Source organism: Typopeltis vanoorti, chromosome 14, assembly GCF_054136105.1.
Source record: "Typopeltis vanoorti isolate ZY-2024b chromosome 14, IOZ_Tvanoo_1.0, whole genome shotgun sequence".
Classification (NCBI taxonomy): domain Eukaryota; kingdom Metazoa; phylum Arthropoda; class Arachnida; order Uropygi; family Thelyphonidae; genus Typopeltis; species Typopeltis vanoorti.
In genome coordinates this window covers 46,542,573-46,549,490 of record NC_143562.1, presented here as the reverse complement: position 1 = coordinate 46,549,490, position 6,918 = coordinate 46,542,573, and positions in this window count along the sequence as shown.

The window sequence follows — 6,918 nt, the reverse complement described above, 5'->3', positions numbered from 1 at the left end:
GGTAAATTAAATATAGAAATAGACAACAGAATCAGCAAAGCTGGTATGGTGGGAAGTCAATTGAATAAATTCATATGGAATAAGAGAGAAATTAGTCGGAACACTAAATTAGCTGTATACAAGACAGTGTTCAAACCAGTTTTAACTTATTGTTCTGAGAGCTGGGTCAGAAGTAAAACACTTGACCAAAGACTAGAGACTGCAGATATGAGAGTCGTGAGAAAGATTAGAAGCGTGAACAGATGGCATCAATGGCAATATCATATTAAAAATGAGGATATTAGGAAAGAACTTGACATTGTCAGCATCCAGGAATGCGTTAGCAGAGCTAATCTCAGGTGGTATGGTCACTTAAATAGAATGGGAGAGGAAAGATTAGCAAAACAAGTGTTCTCTGCAAGGTTGGCAGGAAAACGACCCAGAGGAAGACCAAGATATAGGTGGATTGATACGGAAATTCTCTCACGTTGTAAACAATAAAAGGCAAAACTTAAACCACATTCATTCTTAGCATTACATATCATAAGCAAATCTGTAGATCTTTGTATTCTACTCTCACACTCAAACTAAAACACAACTTTCCGGTTCTTTCTAACACCTTCTATACCACTAGATGACGGAACCAACATTTTTCGTTTGAACTTCACAATCTAGGATATTACATGAAACATTCTACTTAAATCTTTCTAGTTCATTTCACAGTCATTGATCCTCAAGGCTTACGGGAACATTCCGCTTCTTCCCAGCTAACTTTCCACTGAGCACTAGAACACGGCTGCGATAATTCAGCACACAAGTAGATCATCGGAGAATCTCTCGGTGAGTTATCTTGAAAAGGCCAACTCTGCTACTAGAGAACTTCTCATCTTCGTCGGAACTGCCATTCGCGGGAACGCGACTCTCCCCGTCCTCGGAAAGGCATGGCACATGAACAAACTTCGAAACGAGAGGCCCCTAGCCACTAAATATGTATTTTACATCATTCTCCCGACCTTAGTCCTTCTTCTCTAAAATCCCCCGGATTTACTGAGGGGTTTCTCCGTCACCCACGCTATCGCTGGGTTTTGGCGGGAAAATTCATAATCCGGTATAGTTCGCCCACCATTTTTAGATCCCTTCTTGGATTTGTGCCAAGAATAGTCGATTCATGCTGAAGGGGAGAAAGAAATGAAGGATGTACGAATTGGTCGCCAACATGCGAAATCACGTGCTTTCTTGTCTGTCGCTGTACTAGCTTGATTTTTGTTGTTCTCTTTTTGCATTATTTTTTTATTATTAATTTGTATGGTGGATCCAGTACAGTCACAAGTTCTATTGTTACACGTTTCAGTAGCGCTTGCAAAAGAATATTGAATAATGTGCTAACATTCTGCGAAAAAGAATCGTCAGAAGGCCGTCTTCTTGTTCCCCTTTCTCAAGTCATAAAACGTGCAAGTGCAATTGCGGGCGTATCGGGGTCGACTGTTAAAAGAATTCGTAGGGAATCAAAAGGTGAAGGTAAGCCAAAATTTAAATCTCCTAAAAAAAAAAAAAAAAAAACGCGCCAGAGTAAAACCATCGAAACCATAGATTTGAATGATTTTGATGTAGACGTTATAAGAAGAGCTATTCACGAATTTTACGTATTCGAGAAAAGAGTGCCAACTGTTCCGAAATTGATTCCTGTGCTTAAAGAAAAAATTAATTTTCCTTGGAAAAGAGAAACTTTAAGGAAAATACTTCATGAAATCGGATTTTGTTTCAAAAAGTCCCAGAATAAAAGGAAACTTATCATCATGGAGCGAAGTGACATTGTTTTATGTAGAACGCAGTATTTGCATGTATTAACACTCTACGTACATTTTTCCAACTGTTATACAAGCAAAATAGTTACACTTTAAAAACAGCAATGTTCGTAAAAGAAAAGCTAAATTTTCCGACCTGTAATAATAAACAAACTCAGTTTGTTTATTATTACCTCCCAGAAGACAGACTGATTACCCTATTTTCGGAATGGATTCTCCTTTTTCTGACATGCGCAGTAGTTTCGAGGGACCTCAAATCGGTGGGCGAACTATAACCTTCACGACTGTTGCTAGCCTTAGGTCTCCTAGCCTAATCCTGTCCGAGCTTAATTTTAGTTACAGATCTAGTGGTTCTTATTCAAATATTTTAACATTTAGTTACAAGGTTTATCTCAGTACAGTGAATTATACATTCTTTACTTATAAGTATAATATGTAATTTAATTTCCCATGTAAAATCGACATAGAAAAAATATTTCTATTTTTTTTTTCTATACGAGATTTTACAGTACAGTAGTTACTATGAGTGGGAGAAGCTGCAGAAGAAGAAGGAGAAGAAGAAGAAGTAGTTACTATTATTCAGGCCAAAGATGGTCCCACTCGGTACAAGAAGTGTAATTAAAACGCATTTTTTTTTACCAGAAGTAGGTATCCAAATGCATTTTCAACACGGTGTATATGTACACACAGAAATATTCATATAAAAAAATTAGGGAGATGAAGTGTGTAGCTCAGTCGATGTGGCGTTTGCACACCACAACGCTTGACCGCACGAAGGAAGACTTGCTTTCGAATTTATTCGGCGACTAGAGGAACATTTTCTAAGCCTTTTTTACCGGTTCCTGAGCTAGTCTCTGGCACGGGTAAACGGGTTTTTCATCCCGTAAACTCAAGAAAATCGACCGTAGAACATTAAATATACTGAATATTTAATATATAAATATATTAAATATATAAATTAATATATAAATATATTAAATATATTCTGACATTAAATATATTGTGTTATGTTAAGGGATAAAAATCCCTTCTTATTTTACAGCCAGTATGCGAAACTCTGAGATCGAAAACTACGATCTAAGCTTTTTCTGCCAAAGAACTATCGGCGAATCCAAGCGTAAGTGAACACCTGGTAGTGCAACACCAAGGCAACTTGCCGTTTGGCTACCGTCTAGCCGTTTGGCTTTTTATATTGTATTAGGGTTAAGGAACACGAGATGGCGGCAGTTGTTGAGCCGTCTCTCTTCACTGCGTGCCGATTAATTAGTGATAGCTTTAGGCCAGCTGTCTCTGATTAGGTACCAGTGGAGATTGAACTACCCACTCAGTCTCACGTGGATCATCTTCAAAGCTGGTACAGCCACATTTAAACTCGGCTGCCCATTTCGTAATTATAGGAAACGGAGGAAGAGAGTCGCCATAAACTTTTATGAACTTCGAATGAATTTCTTTTGGCGTTAAACCTTCTTTTACAAAAAAATTTATAACTGCACAATACGCAATTTTATCCATTTCAAGTTATACAGCTGACTGAAGCAACACTTTTGCTTCAGTCAGCTGTATAAAACAAACTACTTGATAGAATGAGTTGCAATTTCTCGTGGACGCTTATGACAGATGTATCAACATTAAAAAAGTATTGTCGATAGTGTTGCCATCTATGGTCGAAGCCGACAATTTCAGACCACCCTGATATATATACACAAAATTTTCAAAACTAATGGTTTTGCTTCATATTTTGTACTATTGTCAATTTGAATATTATCCTAAATTTCCACAAAATAATTTAAAACTTCTCCAATATTATATCTAAGCATCATGTTCCCTGTTATCGTATCCTTGTCTGCGCAAATTATTAATATACGGATATGCATACGGACTACCACTGCTTGAACACGTTATAAATTTTTTGAAGGAGGGGCGGGGGTGGATTTGGAAAGGGCGTGTTTGTGTCTTTGTAATATGTTTGAAGGTGTGTGTGTGTGTGTGTGTGTGTGTGTGTGTGTGTGTGTGTGTGTGTGTGTGTGTGTGTGTGTGTGTGTGTGTGTGTGTGTGTGTGTGTGTGTGTGTGTGTGTGTGTGTGTGTGTGTGTGTGCTAAACAGAATGGGTGAAAGAACAGCTCCTTGTGGTACTTCACGGGTCACCGGTACCTCTTTGCTCTGGTCTGATCCTATACGCGTGATGTGCTTTCTGTTTTTTAAGTATGCTTTGAACCACTGGAGTAGACGACCTCCGATTCCGATGTGTGTCAGTTTGTTCAACAAGGTTTTGTGTGTAAGTGTGTGTCAAACCGTTTTGCTAGATCAATAAAAACGACTAATACTATTCTGTTTTTATCTAACGCAGGGTTTATTAGGTCTGTGAAATCTTCCAGGAGTGTCGATGCTCCTTTATTTTTTTGTGTTTTGGGGATGATTTAAAATTTTCAATGTATGTGGAGAGTGCAATATACAATGCGCTCCATGATTTGGTTGATTACAAACAACGTGGCGATGGGTCTGTAATTACGCATGTTTCTTTTTCCTTGTTTATGTATGGGAATGATATAACTAAAATATATAATAATAGTCGTATTTAGTGTTTAGTTTTTATCGAATCAAGAGTGGTCACTTTCAAAACGAAATGCTAAGGCTCTGCCTACTTTGTCAGACTTACATATACAAGCTTTTTTTTCCACTATGTTAATGTGTTAATCTGTGAAATCTGTGTTATAAAGTGTACATTGGGTACATTGTTATTGTTGGAGTATATTGCGGAAGAAGCAACTAAAGTTATGGGAACATCTATATCTGTTAATTTTGTGTTTGTCTGACCATTTTGCCTGTTTTACAAGTGAAAAAAACCTGAGTCTCTAAGAGAATAAAACTCCACCTCCTTATGTGCCCGACTAACTCACCTTTAAATGAGGAACCCTCATAAAAGGTCAAAAGTTTTCGCATACTAGACGAGATTTGCACACATTTCTCCAACCAAAGAGGATGGTCGATACTGACTGGTGGACTGAATCGGAATCAGTCCATCATTGGGATGCTAAATTATTCTATATTTGAGAGGCTTAGTAAAAACCTCTTTTATAATAACATCACTGCTTGACTCTGACAACACCAGGTTTCGAGGCTTTAAGTTATTGGGTACCATATTAGGCTCTGACCTATGATAGCAGTGATGGCTTCGGCATCTGAACAAATTTAAATAAATAAATAGTTCTTTAAACCCCAAAATAAGATATGGTGAACACAAAAAGTTTTTTTTTAACTTCTATTCCGTGATTTCCAAAAATGGTGACTGCTCTGCTGTCTGTAAGAATGCTGCATTCTTATCCATCCCACCAACTTCCTGCTCACTTCCTCTCACCTCATTCTGTGTAGAGAATTATGTCAATGTCCCTGCAAAGCACAGAATATATCTAAAGATAATTCTATCTTCTCACTCCTGCATTCTGGTCTTACTTGAAGACTTTAATAACTTCCCATGACTAGATGGATTTGCAGTTGCGCTCTTCATTTCAGCACATCATCCAAGTGCAACGATAGGCCCATCTTGCCTTCTTTCCAGTTCTTTATAACTGCATCACATACCTTAACACAAGTGGCGACGTCCCACTGACGCATCTACATCGAGATTCTGTAATATCTTTCAAGACTTGCAGCTTATCCACCACATGGAATACTTTAAAGTTCACTATCATATATGAAATACTTATTGTTCTGATTTTTTAGTGGTAAAAGTATAATCATGGGCAAAATAAATATATTTTGCTCATGATTGTACTTGTCACACGCACACACAAATAAATATATTTATTTATTTGTGTGTGTGTGTGTGACTACCACCCATCTATTCTTAATGATTTAAGTCATAAATCTATAATAATTATGTATAACGGAGATTATACAAATGAACGCTAAACTAATAAACTAATATTAAATTTTAGTGAGTGAATTACAAAATATTAGAGTCAAATATAATGCAGGAAAAGTTGCATTTTATTTCGTAATATGATGAGCAAGGATTTAAATGCTTATTTCTCTCAATTACTTACAGTGATCCGCGTGTTTAGACTTATGCATTGATTCTATACATGATATGGTTTCAGGAAACTGACAACAATCTTCTGCTTTTTTTAAGATCTCGGCCACTTTTACTGGGAGGGCCCCAAATAGGAATAGATTTGCTATAATCTACGTCTGGACAGGGAAGAGAGTATGGGTACAGGACGATGTTCTTTTTATCTGATGGGGTGTAACCATTGGCGAAAAAATGTATTTTATGGGTTGGGTTCTGTGGTGAGCACAATGTTATCTGAGCAAATTAATTTTACTTTGTGGACTAAGGTTTTTATTGTGCTGTATTATCTCTGGAATTGGGTGTAGGGGTGGTGGGGGGAGCAGGCAATGCGACGTTTGACGAATATTTTTGCCTGTGGGAATACAGAGTTTCTGTTGACAATGAAAGCCAGACATCCAGTTGGTTGTCATATAACTAGGGTGTCTAGGAAAAGCAGGATGTTGTTATTTTCTTTTGTGAATCGGATCCTTGGATGTTCAAATGGGACAGTTCAAGTGTTCAGGTTGTCCAGCCACGTGGCCGAAGAGCGAACATATCATCCGCGTAGCGTAGCCAAATAGTAGTACTGAAAGGAGTAGAATGCGGAGAAGAAATGACATAGCACGAGTTCATTTATACGAACTCGTGCTATGTCATTTATGGGACAGTTAGTGAGAGATATCATATATCAAACGATATATGATATATCGTTTCAGGATTACAATAATCAAACTCATTGTCGACCATTAGAACAATGATTTAGTATAAAAGACAATAGTACATTTTAAAAACAGGAATGCAAACTTGAGTTCTAAATTAAAGTTGACTACGTGCGTGAGCTGCCACGAGTGCGCCAATACTGAACAGAGGCAATGTGTGCGTCAGAGAGCTTAAAGCTAAGGCTGTTTTTAATATGGGATGAATCTAGTAAAATTTCTCTAGATTCGAGAATGAAGGCCACCAACACCTCGTAGACTGGCCAAAAACTTCTAATTTCCATGTGTGTTATGATGAACTCGAAAGAAAGACCATCGTATGGTCTTTCTTTCTAGGTCCCCCCTTTCTTCCCCGTCCCTTTGGGGGAAG